Raw genomic sequence first — 19,139 nt, forward strand, 5'->3', positions numbered from 1 at the left:
AGGAGGTATCACAATAGGTAGGGGTTTCGCTTTGGTGGGTTGTGCATCTTGAGATTGAGGCATCAATTCATTCTTCTCAAGCTCATCTTCTACATGCTTTGTCACTTTCTTACTAGGCTCTTGCAACTCCGTCCCACTTCTAAGGATGACGGCATTGGCGTTTTGCTTGGGATTCACCTCAGATTGTGAAGGCAATCTCCCAGATACTTGAGACTCTAAACGGCTCATCGTAGTCGCTAATTGACTCACTTGGCTCTCCAAATTCTGAATGCTTGTTGTAGTTGCCTGCTGAAATTGTTGAGCGTTAGTTGCAAGTGATTTAACAATTTCTTCAAGAGATATACCTGACTTGGAGGTTGACTGTGGAGGTGCTGGTTGTCTTGGTGGATACTGTTGTGGGAATCCTGACGGCCTAACTCCATAGCTGAAGTTAGGATGATCCTTCCATCCCGGATTGTATGTTTGTGCATAAGGATCATACCTCCTCTGAGGCATGCCTGGAAATCCTCCAACTGCATTGGCTTGTTCAACGGGTTCTTCTTGAAGTGTAGGACACATATCGGTTGAATGACCCATATTGTAACAAATGCCACAAGTCTTCACCTGTTGCACATTACCTACAACAAACTTTTCCACAAGAGAAGTAAGTTTATCTAAACGTTGTTCAACAGAAGAAATATTTACCTCATTCACCTTCCTTGAAGTGAGCTCTTGCCTGCTGCCAAATTGTTGTGCATTGGCAGCCATATTTGATATCAACTCCCTTGCTTGAGTAGGGGTCTTGTTCACCAACACGCCTCCACTAGCAGCATCTATCATACTCCTATCCATCAATGACAGTCCTTCGTAAAAATATTGAATAAGAAGTTGATTAGAAATTTGATGCTGAGGACAGCTGGCACACAATTGTTTGAATCGCTCCCAATACTCATACAAAGTCTCCCCAGGAAGTTGTCTGATCCCACAAATATCTTTTCTGATGTTGGCAGCTCTTGAAGCAGGAAAGTACTTCTCGAGGAACTGCTTCTTCAAATCATTCCACGTTGTAATCGATCCAGGAGGCAAGTAATACAACCAGTCTTTAGCTAGCCCATCTACAGAGAACGGAAAAGCACGCAGCTTAATCTGCTCTTCAGTCACGCCTTGTGGTCTCATACTTGAACACACAACATGAAATTCCTTAAGATGTTTATGAGGATCTTCACCTGCAAAACCATGAAACTTGGGTAATAAATGAATAAGACCAGACTTTAATTCAAAATTCACCTCCAAGTCTGCATATTGAATGCAGAGTGGTTGCTGATTCAAGTCTGGTTCAGCTAACTCTCTAAGAGTTCTTTCTACAGGTGCAGCTCTATCCATCACTTGTTCTTCTGAATCGCTAGATGATTCAACTAAATCAGGCACCGTATCTATTTCAGAAAGCAAAGGCGACGGGGATCGTTGCTTAGCTCGCTTCGTCTGCTGTCTCAGCTGGCGAGCTGTCTTCTCAATTTCAGGATCAAACGAAAGTGTACCTGTACGAGAAGAACGAACCATACACAAAGTAAAACGTAAAAAGGATTAAATAAATGACACCAATCCCCGGCAACGGCGCCAAAATTTGATGGGTGTCGAAGCCAACAAAAATAAATTCCTACTCTAAATAAATTGTGTATAGTGATTGAGCAGGGTCGTGTCCACAGAGATCGGTAATTATTTAAATCCTTTTGAAACGTAAAACGTAAAATAGGGGAATTGTAGACAATAATAAAAATCAAATAAAAATAACAAGAATGCAAATTAAAGTTGTAATTCAAATTGGAGAAAGCTCTGGTTGAAGGAATTAACTCAGCTTGATTCGACTACTGATCATTGATTAAAATATAGATTATTATTACTCATGAATAGACCGGTTATAGCTACTGAGACCCTCTAATAGCCAATCTCTCCTTAACTAGTCGATAACCAAGGTACGACCGTTGGTTATTTCCCTAATCAATAGACAACCCTAGATACGATCATAGAATTTAATCAATTGACAGCCTGAAAAACCAGAGAGACCCAAATCCTAATCAACACATATGATGATTCATTTAAATTAGATTGTTTATTCTCACAACACAACTCTCTGCTATGTTATTTGTCACAAGCATTAAATTCTTCATACGATGAATCCTTTAATTGACAATAGATTAAGTTGATAATTAAATAGTGGCCAATTACCTAATTAACAAACATAATCATGAAACTAATTCAGAGAATAAACAAATACCCAAAAAGCAATAAAACAATTAAAGCACAAGAAAGATCTCACAGTAGTGATGAATCAAAGCTTCGTTATCCTTCAACCAGAAAAATAGGTTTAGTTCTTCATAGAGAGAAGATAAAAATTAAGATCTAGGGTTTCTCCAATCCAAAAAAAATCCCCCTTTCCACAATAGATTCCTCCCTTAAATACTCTCTCTCTCTTCTCTTTTAGAATTCTATTTAAAATAAAATCCTAATATCTGAAATATTAAATTCGTAATTACAAAAATAACCAAAAATACAAAACACGTTAAACTAAAAACTGCAGGTCCGCAGTTGACAGCACGCGCCCACGCCTTATCAACAAAGTTCTTCTGCCGCTCATAATTTCTCCAAGGGAACAATAATCCTTAAACATCATCTTATAGCTCAATTTTATCATCAATCAATAGAATTGCACCTACAAAAGTAAAACACAAGTAAATCACTATTATTAAGTGCAAAACATTGATATTAAGGGAAGTAAATAATGCAAAACTAGTGCATAAATTGCACTCTAACACAAGGTTACAACCAAGAAGAGGGAATTGATTTTTATGAAACATTTGCACCTATAGTTAGACTAAAATCCATTTGGATGCTCTTACCATTTGCATGTCACAAAGATTTCATTTCAAATGGATGTCAAGAGTGCTTTCTTAAATGGTTATATTATGGAGGAAGTTTATGTGAAACAACCCCCTGGTTTTGAAAATGAAAAATTTCCAAATCATGTTTACAAGTTGTCAAAGACATTGTATGGATTAAAGCAAGCACCTAGATCATGGTATGATAGGCTTAAGAATTTCTTGTTGGATAACGATTTTACGATGGGTAAAGCAGATACTACTCTCTTTATTAAGCATAAGAACCAAGATATAATTGTTGTTCAAATTTATATTGATGATATTATCTTTGGTTCTACTAATGAATTGTTGTGTAAAGAATTTTCGTCTTGTATAAGTAAAGAATTTGAAATGAGTATGATGAGAAAGTTGAAGTACTTCCTTGGGTTGCAAATAAAACAAAATGAGGAAGAAATTTCCATAAATCAAGCCAAGTATGTGAAAGACCTACTTAAGAGATTTGGCATTGATGACTCAAAGACCAAAAACACTCCAATGAGCACAACAACCAAGCTTGACAAAGATGAAAAAGGTAAAGAAGTTGATATCAAAATGTATCAAGGTATGATCGACTCTTTACTTTATTTAACTGCAAGTAGACCCAATATCATGTTTAGTGTATGTTTGTGTTCAAGATTTCAATCATGTCCCAAGGAATCTCATTTGCTTGCTGTAAAAAAATATTTTTCGTTATTTGAGTGGAACCATAGATCTTTGGCTTTGGTATCCTAAAGGAACTCATATAAATTTAATTTGTTATTCGGATACGGATTTTACCGATTATAAAATCGATAGGAAAAGTACTAGTGGAACTTGCCATTTATTAGGCTATTCACTTGTCTCATTGTTTAGTAAGAAATAAAATTTGGTTGCACTTTCAAACATCGAGGCAGAATATATTGCCGCAGGTAGTTGTTGTGCACATGCGCTTTGGATGAAACAAACACTTAGAGATTATGGCATTAGTCTTGAACAAATCCCTATTAAGTGTGATAACACTAGTGCTATAAATCTTTCAAAGAATCCCATGCAGCACTCTAGAACCAAACATATAGTAATTAGACATCATTTCTTGAGAGATCATGTTCAAAAGGGAGATATTGCTTTAGAGTTTATTTATACGAAAAAACAACTTGCCGATATTTTTACAAAACCTCTTTGCGAAGATCAATTTTCAAAAATTCGACATGAACTTGGGATGATGAAATTTTCGCATTAACATTTCTACTCATGTTATTGAGTCTATTAAAATTGATTGATTGATGATTGTTGATGCCTATGAAGTGTTTAAGCATGATAGATAAGTGATGTGTTTGGATTATTAATTTTTAAATGCTTATATGAATTGATTGTTTGAATACATGTGAGTTCATGAATCATGCATTAAATTGGCCCTTAAAACATTTTGAATCAATGAAATGATCTTAGAGTGTATTATTTATCGGCCAAAAATTTAGAAAAAAAATGCGAAATCATAGATAAAATAAACAGATAACCGTTTCTCCATAAACGGTGTACCGTTTAAATCGAGAAACTAGGATATGATATCTGCAAATTATCGACAAACAGTTTTGTTGAAAACGGTAAGCCAATTAAAAACAAGGAGCTCACTGGAATTTACTCCTTTACCGTTAATGACTACCCGTTAACCGTTTTCTATTAAGTGCTCTCTGAAATTTATTAGTTCGCTGATTACAGAAAACGGCTTGTCGTTTTCGTGAGATATAAATTGTTCCTGGGGTTTTCTTCCTCATCTTTATTACCCTCTCACCGTTTTCTCTATTAATGCGAAACCGAAGCTTTCTCTCTCTCCAATCCACCATTTTTCTTGTATTTTCTTGCCAAATCACTCCATTAGAATAATTTCTAATCATCATTAGACCACTTTTACTAATTTAAAACATCAAATCAAGCCCTAAATTCAAATTTCCCAAATCAAAACCCTAAGGGCAGCTGAATGGGTTTCTTCGATTTTTTCTGGATTTTTGTCCTCTTTTGGCCAAATTGAACCTGCCAATCACTTCTTTTACTCTCTCTTAACCACTAAATCGGTTTATTTCCTCCATTTTTATCTTTTTCAAATTTTCTCCACTTCTTTCAGTGTATCCATGGCTAACTCGTCTCGTCGAACTCGGAAGAGAAAAGCTACTCCCAGTAGGACTCCTATACCTCCACAGGAAACCTCTGAATTCGAAGGAATTCATTTCCCCATAGCCCCGTTGGCCAAGCGCTTTAAGGAACGCTTCATAGGACGTAAGGTACTTGACTCTTACTATGTTGATATATAAGACTTTAAAGAGTTGATAGTTTGTGGTAGAAGTGTTAAGAATATGCTACTACATTGGGAGTCGGCTATAAATTTTGATAAAAGAGTGTATCATAATCTAGTTCGTGTTTTCTATTCGAATATGGAAATTTTCGCAACTCGATTAAATAGGATAGTTACTCATGTTGGGGGTGTTTCTATTGAATTTGATGTTGAGGAATTAAACAACATCCTTGGAATTCTGAATGTCGGTCATAAGATTTAATCATCTAGGAATGCTTTTTCGTTTGCCAGTTTTGCTCATCATCTTGGTATTCGAAACATTTGTTGGCGTCGGGATTTTACTGGTGATATTTGTACTCTTCATTTTCGGTCTCAATTATTGCCTCTACAAGTTCAAATTCTTCAGATCATTTTACAGCACATTATCACTCCTAGGAGTGATCATTCGGATAAGGTAACGAGGTTGGATGTTGGGTTATTGGATAGTCTTCTTACAATGAGACCTATTAACCTCAGGTATGTCATTTTGAGACACATGTTGAGTACCCTTGTGGTTAACCACCGCTTGCTCCCTTATGGCAGTATCATCTCTAAGATACTGTGGCACTTCTAAGTGCCTCTTCGAGATGCCGTGTATAAGGAGATCAAACAGATTGGTCTGGAAGCTATGACTAGTATTGGCTTTTCTTAGAAGAACGACGAATGGCTCAAGACCTCCAACTCCAAGAACCGAGACACTTTGGTTGCTCCAGAAGATGATTAGATGTTTAACGATGTTTATTTCCCCGATCAGCTTCCCGACTTCAGGCTAGGAGCTCACCCTCCACCTCGTTATCGTCGATTTGTACCCTAGCCTCCAGCTGATTCGGACAATAAGGAGCGTGAGATGAATACTGATCATCCTCCAGCTCCCGAGCAGTCTCCAGCTCCAGAGCAGCCTCCAACTCTTGTGCAGTTGATAACTCTAGGAAATGAGAGTTATTACATCAATTCTAGACTTGAATCAAGATCATTTAGAGAACAAATAAGATGTTTTTATTACATTTTGATTACATTTTGCTTAAACATTCATTTTAGTTGAGTATTAATAAGTTTTGCTTGAATCATAGTAATTTGTGCTAAAAACATATGCATAATTGTAGGTTCTTGGAAAGTCTTAATTCATGAGGGGATGTTGAGACATTAGATGAGCAAGAGAAGGAAAGAAGAAGGCCATAAAAGAAGAAAAGCACAATCGAGAGCAATGCAATGCTGTTGCGGATGTTAAAGCAACCCGTGCTGTAGCAATTTGGAAGTAAATGCGGGAGAAAACTTAGGCGCGGGTCATCACATGTTTCCTAATTTATCGTATGTATGCTCATGGGCTTGTGTTTACCCTAATTTGCAATATAAAAAGGAGGCAATACCACAAAGAAAGGCGGCAATGGAATTATCATTAGAATAATTAGAAGGAACGAAGAAGAAGAATATCAGAATTGAAGAGTGTTGTTTCGGCAACATTGGAGAATCGTGCAGAATTACTTGGCTTTGATTTTCACCGTGCTCAACTTATATTTATCTTCTTCCTTTAATTGATTTGATGTATTCCGAGACCAATATGTTTATGTTTATTTTTCTCACCCAGATTATGAACTAAATTTACTTGTAGTTGAGTGACAAATAATCCAATGGGTTCTTGACTGTTCTTATATGTTGTTATGGTATTGCTGTAGCATTTTACTCTAATAGCTTTTATGAAATAACTGTTATTTCGGTTGACCACTCATTTAATAGTTTCAGTTAAGATAGAGCAGCAAAAGAGCATGTCTTAGCGGACATTATTAAAGTATTACTTGTTCTTAAGTTGAGTTTCCTGGATTAGGTTATCCTGAATCCCATAAGGGCAATACTTGAAGTTAAGATTTGTGACACTCTAGATATAGGTGTTCACCTTGTAGGGTAGAAAGATTAAAGGTTATAATGCCGTACCATAAATATATGAGCAACTGGTCATTGTTAGTAGATTTAAAGGTATGAGACTTCCAACATGCGATAATTGAGGATGCCGATTTATTCTGCCCGGTGCTGTAGCACTTATTCTAACAACTGGTGCTAATTTGGTAAACAACAGTCACCCCATTAGGAGAGTTTGATCATTCAACTACTATATTCTCTATTGAATCTTAGACATAGTTAATCTAGTTTATTTCATTACAGTACTGTCCTATTTAGTTCTTATTTCAATTATTGATTACGATATAAATTATTTGACAATTGTTTGTTTTGGTTTCAAGTTGAGTTGCGTTATTGTGAGTGCTATAGCATTCTGAATAACATCAATCCCTGTGGAGACGATCTTGAATACTTATCACTTTATTACTTGTTGTGTATACTTGCACATTGGCATTGATAGCTATTGCTTATAAAATTTACCAACAGCAGCTACCAGCTTCAGACACTCTGCAGCAGTTGGTTGATGATATTCGCAGACTTTCTGAGCAGCAGCAGTAAATTCTCGACAAAATAGATGTCCTCTCTATGCAACAACAGCAGCTTGAAGAAATCTGCAGACTTGTTCTCTCTTAAATTTTGCTCCTTCCTTATTTTTCTCTTGATTTCTTCGATGTTATTCACCGTCATTCTTCCATATGATGCGTGCTCCTTTTGTAATTGACAATTAGGGTAAACAGAAGCCTAGGGTGCGCATAAGTCAGATTAAAAAACTGCAGATCGTGATTCTACAAGTATCCCATGCTAAATTTTCTCTGTCGCTGTTCCAGGATTGCTACAGCAATGGTTGCTACAGCAACAGCTACAACACTATATTGTTCCAGATTTGTTTCAATTCTTTTGTAGCCATGTTCTTTCCTCATTTTTGCAAGCCTATTGTATCAGCATTCCTTCCTTGAAATATGAGCTTCTGGACACCTACAATTATGCACACTTAAAATAACAAAATGACAAATTCAATAATTTAAAAACTAAATTTAATGCTTTAAAGACTTAAAACAACTTCCCTTATTGGGTTGCCTCCCAATTAACGCTTGATTTTAGGTCTTTCAGTCTAACCATTTTTGTTCGCTCAACCTGGATCCTTCAAGAATAGATGCTTCTATAGGATGTTCACCTTAGTTCCCATGTAGTGCTCCACTTTCGGCACATTAACTTTGAATTCTTGTTGGTTTGGAGTGAGTTCCCTTTGTTGGATTTGCTCATCAATTTTCCAGGGTTGCTTCTCTCCTGACCATACTATGTTAGCTGCTCCATGATCTTCACAATCAAGTTCTTCAAATGTTACAACATTGATTTCTTCCTTACTGCAGCAACTGTGTAATCCCTCTGCTACAATAAAGTCCAAAACACTGATAAAATTACAATCTTCAATCTCATCGGAACTCTTTATGACATCCAGCACATTGAATGTAACTTGTTGGTTATTCACCCTCATTGTTAATTCTCCTTTTTGAACATCGATTAAAGTCTTTCCCGTGGCTAAGAAAGGTCTTCCTAGAATGATTGACACTTCTTTGTCCGCCTCAAAGTCTAGCACAATAAAATCCACTGGAAAAATAAATTTATCCACCTTCACCAACACATCTTCAATCTTCCCTTCTGGATATGCATGAGATCTGTCAGCAAGTTGTAAAGTCACTGTTGTTGGTTTACATTCACCAACTCTCAATTGCTTAAACACTGATAAAAGTATGAGATTGATGCTAGCCCCTAAATCACAAAGTGTTTTGCCACTGTATTTAGTGCCTATGGAGCATGGGATTGTGAAGCTTCCTAGATCCTTTATCTTTTGTGATATCTTACTCTGAAGCATTCAGCTGCACTCTTGTGTTGGAGCAACTATTTCAAACTCTCCAAGTCTTCTTTTCTTTGTCAGAATATCCTTAAAAAATTTCACATAGTTTGGCATTTGCTCTAGAGCTTCCACAAAAGGGATATTGATATGTAGCTGTTTCAGCACTCCCAAGATTTTGCTGAACTGCTTGTCTTATTGCTGCTTCTGAAATCTTTGAGGGAATGGTGGTGGGTGCCTAAACTGTTGTGCTGCAGCAGGTTGTGCAAACTGCTTCTCTTTTGCTCTACTCAGGTCTGTTGCTGTTGGTGTTGTAGCTTCATCACCACCAAGTGTTGGATCATAACTTTTTGCAGATGCTGTAGCAGAACTGTATTGATTTGCATTATGAAAAGTGGAAGATTGTGACTCCTTCTCTACTTGAGTGTCTTTTTGGCCTTGGTTGGACTCAATTATTCTTTTTGGTACACCAGTTGAACTATCAACCTCCTTTCTAGATCTCAGTGCTCTTTCCCTTCTCTTCTTAGGTTCTCTATGTTGCTGGGTAAACTGCCCTGAGGTATGTTGCTTACTGCTGTAGCAAGCTGTCCAATTTGATTTTCCAAGTTTCTCAAAGATGCAGCATGCCTTTGGATAACCGCTTCATTCTTCACAATATAATCCTTAATCAAAGCTTCAAGGGAGCTAAGTTGATCATTGTTGATGCTTCTTTGCTCTTGATTTTGCTGATAAAATCCAGATGGTTGAGCATGTCTATTCTGTCCACTAGGTATTGCAGCAGTCTGGTTCTGATAACTCCATGAAAAGTTCGGGTGCTGTCTCCATCCAGGGTTGTAAGTGTTTGAATATGAATTGTCCTGGTTCTGTCTATTGAAGCTACCCACATAATTGACTGAAACTGGATTCCCATGACAATTATCAAATAAGTGTCCCTCTCCACAATAAACACAAGAGATCTCGGCAACTTGGTTGACAGTTACTGGAGCAGTGGTCATAGCTTTCACCATATTTGTTAATGAGGTTACTTGGGCTGACAATGCTTCTAAGACATCTACGTTATGTACTCCTGCTGTTCCTCTTGCTGCAGCTTGTCTAGTTGATGGCCACTGATAATTGTTGTTAGCAATCCTCTCTAAAATTTCATAAGCCTCATTGTAAGACTTAGATAACAAAGCCCCATTTGTCGAAGCGTCCACCATTAATCTAGTGCTTGGGTTGAGACCATTATAGAAAGTTTCCAACTGTATGCAATAAGGAATACCATGATGAGAACATCTTCTGAGTAACTTCTTAAATATCTCTCATGCATCACACAAGCTCTCATCTTCAACTTTGCATTCTTGGCTGGTGGGAAGTATTTCATTAAAAATTTGTCAGCCAAATCATTCCATGTAGTAATAGAATCTGGTGGTAGAGAATTCAACCATACTCTTACTCGATCTCTCAAAGAAAACGGGAAAAGTCTGAGTCTCAATGCTTCATACGATGCTCCAGCAATCTTGAAAGTATCACTTACTACTAAAAATAACTTAAGGTGTAAATGAGGATCTTCGGATAGCAAACCATTAAATTGCCCTACTGTTTGAAGCATCTGAAACATCACGGGTTTGAGTTCAAAATTGTCAGCTTGAACGTCAAGTCTAATTATTCCTGGATGTATGGCTTGAGGAGTCAACACTGCGTAGTATTGAATGGCTCTATCTCTATCATTCGCCATGTGAATAATGTTGTTGTTCCCTGGTTGCCTTTGAACACATTGTCCATTCAGACCTTCATGTACATTGACTGGTTGTATCTCCTCTCTACAGTTCAAGTTTCTCAAATCTTGCAAATTATCCATTGCTACAGCAGCTTGTAATTCCCGATGCTCTCTTCTCAATCTCCTTGCAGTTATTTTAATTTCTAGATCAAACTGGAATTCAATAGATTTATATTTGCGCATGCAAGTGTTGCTAGATCACCTATGTCATCAAAATAAACAAATTAAAATAAAATTAAAAATTAGCACCGTTAAAATTAATTTCACAAATCACAATGAATAATTAATTCCCGGTAACGGCGCCAAAAATTTGTTGGATTTAAATATTAATGTTATTGGTGTCAATGTGCAAGTGTACACAACAAGTAATAAAATGATGAGTATTCAAGATCGTCTCCATAGGCATTAATGTTATCAGACTTACTACAATAATTTTAACAGTGCAGATTTTGTTATACATTAAAATAAAACAATTAATGAAACTAATATACAAATTAAAATAAAAACGTAATAAATAAAATACAACAAAGTAAATTATCACGTCAAACTAAAGGATAAAACCAATGGGAATATAGAGTAGTTGAGTGAATAAACTCTCCTAATGGTCTTGACTATTTTTCTAATGTTTGGCTCAGTCGCAATAAATAAAATGCAACAACTACAAATAAATTTAGTTCATGATTTGCAAAAGAAAAATAAACAATAAAGTTTCGGCCATGAAACACATCCCCATTAATAAATAGAAAACACAAAAACAAGAGAAGGATAAAAATGATTGAGCTCCCAATTGATCTCTGCAAATTTTCCTCTTGTGCAGCCCTTAATCTCTTTCTTGAATCTTGTTTTTCTTTTATTTCTTTTTGGTTTTTTTTTGCCCTTGGGTGACGACCCCTTTTATTCCTTATGATGTGTGCTTATTTTATAGCTGAAAATTAGGGTAAACAGAAGTCTAGGGCGCGCATAAGTCAGATTAGGAAACTGCAGATCACAATTTTGCAAGTATCCCGCGTAGAATTTTCTCTCTCGTTGTTCCAGGATTGCTACAGTAATGGTTGCTACAGCAACGGCTACAGCAACCACACTATTCCAGATTTGTTTCAATTCTTTTGTAGCCAAGTTCTTTTCCATCTTTTGTAAGCCTATTGCATCAGCATTCCTTCCTTGAAATTTGAGCTCCCGGACACCTATAATTATGCATATGATTTAAGCACACAAATTATTCTAAAACAATGCAATTTATAAAAAATAAACTAAAATAGTTATTCATGCAAAATAAAACTAAAATGCAATAAAAACATGTCATTTACTCTCAAAGTATTATTGATTTAAGTCTAAAAGTGTCATGATAACTCTCATTTCATAGAGTTATCAAATAGTCTGCAGAAGCTATAACCTAGGGCTTTGATACCAAAATGACACAATCTGCCCCAACCTATATGTCAAATCTGAGGTGAATCATGCGATCTAATAACTAAAACTTATGGCACAATTTTAATTTTAATTCATGAATATATGTATATAATATGGCCTTTACTATAAACACATAACAACCTATGTGCCTTTTTTAAAAAAATATATGCATTCAAAACTTGCATATCTCATGTCTCATTATACATACTTACATTACAAGTATATATACATTTAAAACATAAGCAACATAAACGTGCTCAAAATTCAAGACATGCAGCAATGCATCTCGTGGCCTAACCTCAATTAACTAGAATTGATCTGTACGAAATCCTGCGAAATCCTAGGAGAAAAGAGGTAAATAGGAAAATAGCGAGCTTGCGGCTCAGTGAGTAGATGTAATTATATATCTTGTGTTTTATTTTGAAGTTTTGTTTTTGTGGTGAATTTTTATTGGTTGTAAGTCCCGTTTTAGGAAAAAGATTCCGCTGAGGGCTGTAAATCCATACCTGTAGCCATTCTGACCAAACCAAAAATAGACCACAAGGTCTTGACCATGGACCCTCTACTCGGTAGAACATCGTCCTTTTCTAGCTCTTCTTCCGGGAAGACTAGTGATTCAAAGCATGTTGTGAGTTCAGAAGAATTCATTATTGAGAACTTTGATAAAGCAATTGATTGTTGGGAACTTCCAAAAATTTCCAAAGAAAAGATTTACAAAACAAAAATGCTTGATATTTTAAAACATGATTATATTATAAAGACTGAAGAACGTGATATAACTCTTTCAGAGCCTTTTGAAACAATTTATTTGTTTTCAGAAAAATCTTTAAAGAAATTAAAAGAAAAGAATTTCAAATATATTCACATTGGTCTTATCCAAGTCGGAATAAAGCCTTTAACAAAAGAAGGTCTAGACACTTCTATTTTAGCTGTCTTAAGAGATGGGCGATTCATCTTTTTTGATGATTCATTGCTAAGTAGCATGAATCTAGTCTCTGTAAAGGTCCAATTTCTTTTGATTGTTATCCTAATATAATAATTTCTCTTAAAGACAAAAATATTTTAAAAAGTATGATTTTACAAATCAAAACCCATAATTATAATATGGTCAAAGGGTCTATCCCAGTTGCTTTAATTTTTAAAATTTCATACAAAGCTATGGTCTCTGCGTTTAGTACCCAACACAAATTCCAGTCAAAAAGAGATGAAACTCTCCTCTTGCAGACTGACTTGTCTAAAGCAAACACTGTCATTCCAAAGCCAATTCAATGGAAAGATGTCAATCTTCCAGAGGAATGGATTCTTGAAGGAGCCGCCCCACCGGTGATTCCGAAACAACTTGAGCCAAATACAGAGTTACAAAATGTGACTCAGTATTCCGATGGTAAAATCAAACTATCATTCAGAAGGTCTACCTCATCCAGATTTTCTGATAAAGAGTCGTGCTCAAGCATTCCTTCACTAGAAAGGAAATTTACGAAAATACCCTCTGTTATAAATCTCCCTTTTCAAAATACAAAGAGTCAACCTAGGTTTTCTACTTCAGATATACCTAGTACCTCCATTCGATCAGTTGATTACACCACTAGTGTTCCTCATCCGATCTACACTAGTAATCAACATGTACAAAGTCAGGAAGAGAAGGAATCTTCTCCTCCAACATCACTTACGTTCTCTGCTGTTACAGAAAATGTCATTAATGTCATTGAAAAGGAATTTGAATTGGATAAAGCTTTTCTGCATAACGATTTTTATTCTGATTTAAACAAAGAGAAAAGACTTTGGTTTTTCAAACACTTTTTAAATCAAAGAAAAGAAATCCAACAAATCTATTATGAATTTGTGAATTTTCATAAAGTTCATATATTGTTTTTTGATTGGTTCGAAATATATTCTTCTGAAAACGACGTCTCTTATCCCTTCAAAGAGTCACACCCTATTACCATTAGAAAGAAAATCCCTGAATGGAATCTTACTGATAGTAATAGATCCATCGAGTCTGAACATCTACCTCTTAGGAGTATAGCCATAAATCATGGTGAACCTCCTGTTGAAATTAGAGCTTCACCTTACAAAATCCCAAAACCTAATGACACTGATGCGAATTTAAGTAGTATTATCAAACGGAACAATTTCTGTAATACTAACTTAAATACAATCGGAAAGCAGTTGACTAGGATAGAAAACCAATTCCAAAAGTCAACCATTACTGTTCCTTCAACTACTGTTCAATCAAAATCGGATTTTGACAAAAAGCTTAAGGAACCTATTTTCAAGCCTTTTCAGGTTTCGAAAACTAGCCAAAAGCTTGTTCAAGAGTCAAAATCAGATTTTGCTAAAGCCATTAGAGAACAACTAGATAGGATAGAAGTTTTTCATTGAAAGAACTTTCATATGGCAAATCCACTAAATGCTGTTTTCGGTTCCAAAAAGCAAATGGTAAATCAGCACAGATTTCTTTTTCAATAAGGCTTTTGAAATCGGAGATTTTTCTTTGTATAAAATCATTTTGTAATTGATTTTCAATTCTTTGAAGAATTAAATCTTTTTTAAACAAAATAAATTATCTTTTTATGAATTAAGTACGGCATTAACATGGTTTTGATAAACAGAACAGGCTTTAACAATATTCAAATTCCTTGTTTTTGGTTTTTCAATAAATGGGAAAACAAGTTTTTGGTCTTTTGCTTTGAAAGATATATTGTTATAATTAACAGTATAGGGGGTAATAAGGTTTATAAATGGAGTTCCTAAAATGACAGCATGGTGTATGTCATTTGTAAGAACAAAGGAAGTTTTAAATTCAAAATCATTGTTATGGATTGAGGCTTCAACTTTAGAACTAACTTTGAGTTTTGAATTATTGGCGGCAGAAAGCCTTTCTTTTGTTTTTTCATGAAACCTTTTGGGGACAATGTCCTCTCTTATGCAATTTAAATCGGCACCAGTGTCAAAAAGGGCAATGGCGTCAATAGCAAAATCTTTAAAACAAACAAAAAATCATTTGTTATAGATTCGATATTACCAACATTTTGGTCATCACCATCAGAATCAACTTCTTTATCAGAATTATCATCTAAATGTTTTTGTAAAGAAGTTGGATGGTTTCAGAATCAGTTTTCTGTTTTTCTTTTAAATCCTTAATCTCAAGTTTAGTGTCCTTGATTTCCTTTTGGAGATCTTGGACACTAGGAATAATCTTTTTTGTTTTCTTTTTGTCCAAAATTTGAGTAAGATCATAAGAATTCTTTTTAACAATTGGGACTTTAAAAGTCTCGGCTTTATTAAAATCCAAAGTTTTCAGATTTTGCTTCTTCATCTTCGATCATGTCAATCCAAGATTTGATTGGCATGGCAGATGATAGTAATTTTTCTTTAGGAGGAGAAGATTGAGAGTCTTTAAGAGTAGCTTTAGGTTCAGAGTCTTTGGCGATGCCCAAATCTCCCGAGCTTATGCTCGCCCTACAAAGCAATCAAAGTTTGTCAAGATATTCTTTTTGAAGATTCGGATCAGAAATATGCTTTACAAGTTCAAGAAAAGTTTCTTGGTCTTTAGTCAAAACATTGATTTTCTTTAAAAATAAATCAAATTCAGATTCACTACTGCTAGATGCAGAGTCATCTGAGTCAAATAGCTCATCAACTTGATATGGATCATTGTCTCCTGACATAGAAGACTTGGAATCAGAAGACTCGATAAGAAGAGGGGCTAATTTAGAGAGGATCTCATCATCAAGGTCAAGCTCATGAAGTTTTTTGTTCATTCTGCAATATTTTGCAATATGACCTTTTATGCCACACTTGTGACATATAGCTTCTTTGTAATTGAAAGGAGTCTTTGGTTTGGCTTTAAACTCTTTTTTAGAGAATTTGGGTTTCTTAAAACGCCTCGAAGGTTTCTTATAAGGAAGTTCTCTAAAATTACGAAAGGGTTTCCTAAAATTTTTAGATTTGTAATGTTTCCTGCGAGGTTTATTAGAACACTCACTATTACAATCTTTGGAGATAAAAGTTTTAAAAGGGTCATAATTGAATTGTTTACAGAAACCGCCTAATTCTTGTTTAGACCTCTTAAGCTCCCACTTAAGTCGTTTCTGTAATTTCAAATCTTGACAAATCTTTAAACCTTCTTTATTGACAAAACTGACCAGTTCACCGTAGGTGAGCTCATCATAAGGAATACGGTTATCATAAAGGGCTTTGATGGAATTTCTTACCTTTTCACCTAAAAGGGTAGGTAATCCAGCAAGAAATTTTTCTTTCCAAGTTATATGATTTGCATCATCCCTTAGAAACAGTCTGGTAAAAAAGGAGGTTTTGTAACTTTGAAATTCACTAAGTTTCCTACATCTTAAATTATGTAGTAACTCAGCGTTTTTATCACGAAGGTGTGAAGGGTCACCAATGAAATGGAGGGAAATGGTTAAAATTAGAGTAGCAACAACATCCTGGATTGGATTGTTGAACTCATCAAGAATAGGGGCTCCATTTTCATCTACTTGAATGGAATTTAGAATGTCTAATTGTTGCTGATTAGTGAGAAGATGATCCCACCAACCTTTTAATTGACCAGTAAAACCAGCAATGAGGATTTCTGATATGGCACGATTAGAAGTTCCTGCTTGGGTTTTATAAGCATTGGCTGCCATTGTCATTTGTTGCAATAATCCTAGGATATTGTATTCGGACATACCGTCAATATTCCACTCATAGACTGAAGATGCATTATATCGGGATTGATTTAATGCACTTGGTCTATTATCTATTGCTAGATCCCGAAGCAAAATGCTTTGATAGTAAGGCTGGGGTTTTGTTAAATCCCATGGTTTAAAAAACCAGCCTTTAGGGAAAAACTTTGTAAGTGTTTGAAATGGATCAGAATGGTAAAACCATTCTTCTATAGTTAAAACGTTTTGGGAATGGGTTTTATCAAACCAAACCGAGGTTTTTTGTGTTGGTTGTGAAAGAACAATCTGAGACGACGAACTTTCACCAGAAACAACAACATTTTGGGAAAAGGATTTTGTAATTTCTTTTGGGCTTTCTTTTTCAGAAATGTCTTTAGAGGGCATTTGGCTTTGGGAAAAACTGCTTTGTAGGGTGAGCATAAGCTTGAGAGATTTGGAAATGGATTTCATCAAGTAAAATGGTGGTCGAAATTTGACGAACAGTCAAAATTGACTGACATTTTGGTCCGTAACTGGCTCTCTGCCAAAGGATTTCTTCAACCAACTATTAAACAATCCAAAGCCCAACAAACCTTCTTGAGCCAAAAATCCAAAGCCCAATATCTCCTTGCCTGCGCCAAGACTGAAGAAAAATACTTCAATGTCATGCAACAACTTCTCGCCACAAGGTCTGAGACATCTGTTGCAAGTTCCTCTTCAAGCACTTCAGGAGATGAAGAACCTTTATTCTGTATTATTGTATTTTTGTATAAAGCTACAGCTCTGCTACAGCACAGAGTTACAAAGATTACTGTGCACTCAAAACTCCGCTACAGTGAACAGTGCAGAGTTCCAAAGATTACTGTGCACTCAAAGCTCCGCTACAGTGAACAATTTAAAAATCTTTTGTATTTAAACCGAGAGGAAGACTTAGACTCCTCAAGTTTTTCATTTCTAGGTTTAGAAATTCTCTCTCTTCTTCTCTTCCTTCTCTCTAGAATTCTCTTCTCTCTCTCTCTGGATTAAAGAAAATCTTCTGTATTCAAGGAATTTTCCCTAAGTTCCTTGTTTTCAGACTATTTTCTGATTTTCCATTCATAAAGCTGTTGGATCAAAAGAAATAAATGTAAAGAATTAAAATTTAAATTTAAAGCAATTTCAATTTCATGTACTTTTAAATTTCCGTACTTTAAATTTCTGCAATTTACTTTTCTGCAATTTAATTTTATGCACATTTAAATTTCAGCAATTTATTTATTTTAAAAGCATGCTCTGCAGACTGATCTCTATCAGATCTGCCATATAAATTGTACATTCCTCTGAGGCAAAGAGACCAGATCTCGATCCTCAGTTGTAAAATTTATCTTCTCCCTCCATTCCTTCAGAGCACCATTTCTGGGAACCAGATCTGGTACTGTGTATGCACCCAAGCCTTTAGATGTATTTTTGACTCATTGTAAAGTCCAGATCCCCATGGTCTTGTGCTGCTTTTTATGTGAATAAAAATTCTGAAATTGAAAGAGGCATACCAAGACTTGTAATAAACTATAAACCTTTGAATAAAGCTTTAAAATGGATTAGGTATCCCATACCTAATAAGAAGGATTTGCTACAAAAATTATGTTCTGCTCTTATCTTTTCAAAATTTGATATGAAATCTGGTTTTTGGCATATTCAAATTCATCCAAAAGACCGTTACAAAACTGCTTTTACTGTCCCATTTGGACAGTACGAGTGGACTGTTATGCCCTTTGGATTAAAGAATGCACCCTCAGAATTTCAAAGAATTATGAATGATATTTAGACTTTCTACCTTGTCACCAGAAATGCTGGATTGGCAATTTTCAGTTCTAAAGTTTCTTTATTTCAAACAAAAGTTAGGTTCCTTGGTATCAGAGCCAAGGGGAGGAAAGTGTTTTATTATTTAGAGTTTTTGTGTTTTAAAATCTTGTGTTTTATTTTGAAGTTTTGTTTTTGTGGTGAATTTTTACTAATTGTAAGTCCCGTTTTAAGATAAAGATTCCGCTGAGGGCTGTAAATCCATACCTGTAGCCATTCTGACCAAACCAAAAATAGACCAAAAGGTCTTGACCATGGACCCTCTACTCGGTAGAACATCGTCCTTTTCTAACTCTTCTTCCGGGAAGACTAGTGATTCAAAGCATGTTGTGAGTTCAGAAGAATTCATTATTGAGAACTTTGATAAAGCAATTGATTGTTGGGAACTTCCAAAAATTTCCAAAGAAAAGATTTACAAAACAAAAATGCTTGATATTTTAAAACATGATTATATTATAAAGACTGAAGAACGTGATATAACTCTTTCAGAGCCTTTTGAAATAATTTATTTGTTTTC

At 35.4% G+C, this 19,139-nt stretch overlaps 1 non-coding gene across 1 annotated transcript; it reads left to right on the top strand.

The window, feature by feature from the left end:
* The first annotated feature begins 877 nt into the window (after positions 1-877).
* Positions 878-984, top strand: LOC112496668 (small nucleolar RNA R71). The gene has a single exon (XR_003063192.2). It is a non-coding gene; the product is annotated as a small nucleolar RNA R71 (small nucleolar RNA).
* The last annotated feature ends 18,155 nt before the right edge of the window (positions 985-19,139 follow it).

The sequence above is a fragment of the Citrus sinensis genome, chromosome 8 (genome assembly GCF_022201045.2).
Source record: "Citrus sinensis cultivar Valencia sweet orange chromosome 8, DVS_A1.0, whole genome shotgun sequence".
In the NCBI taxonomy this organism is placed as follows: Eukaryota; Viridiplantae; Streptophyta; class Magnoliopsida; order Sapindales; family Rutaceae; genus Citrus; species Citrus sinensis.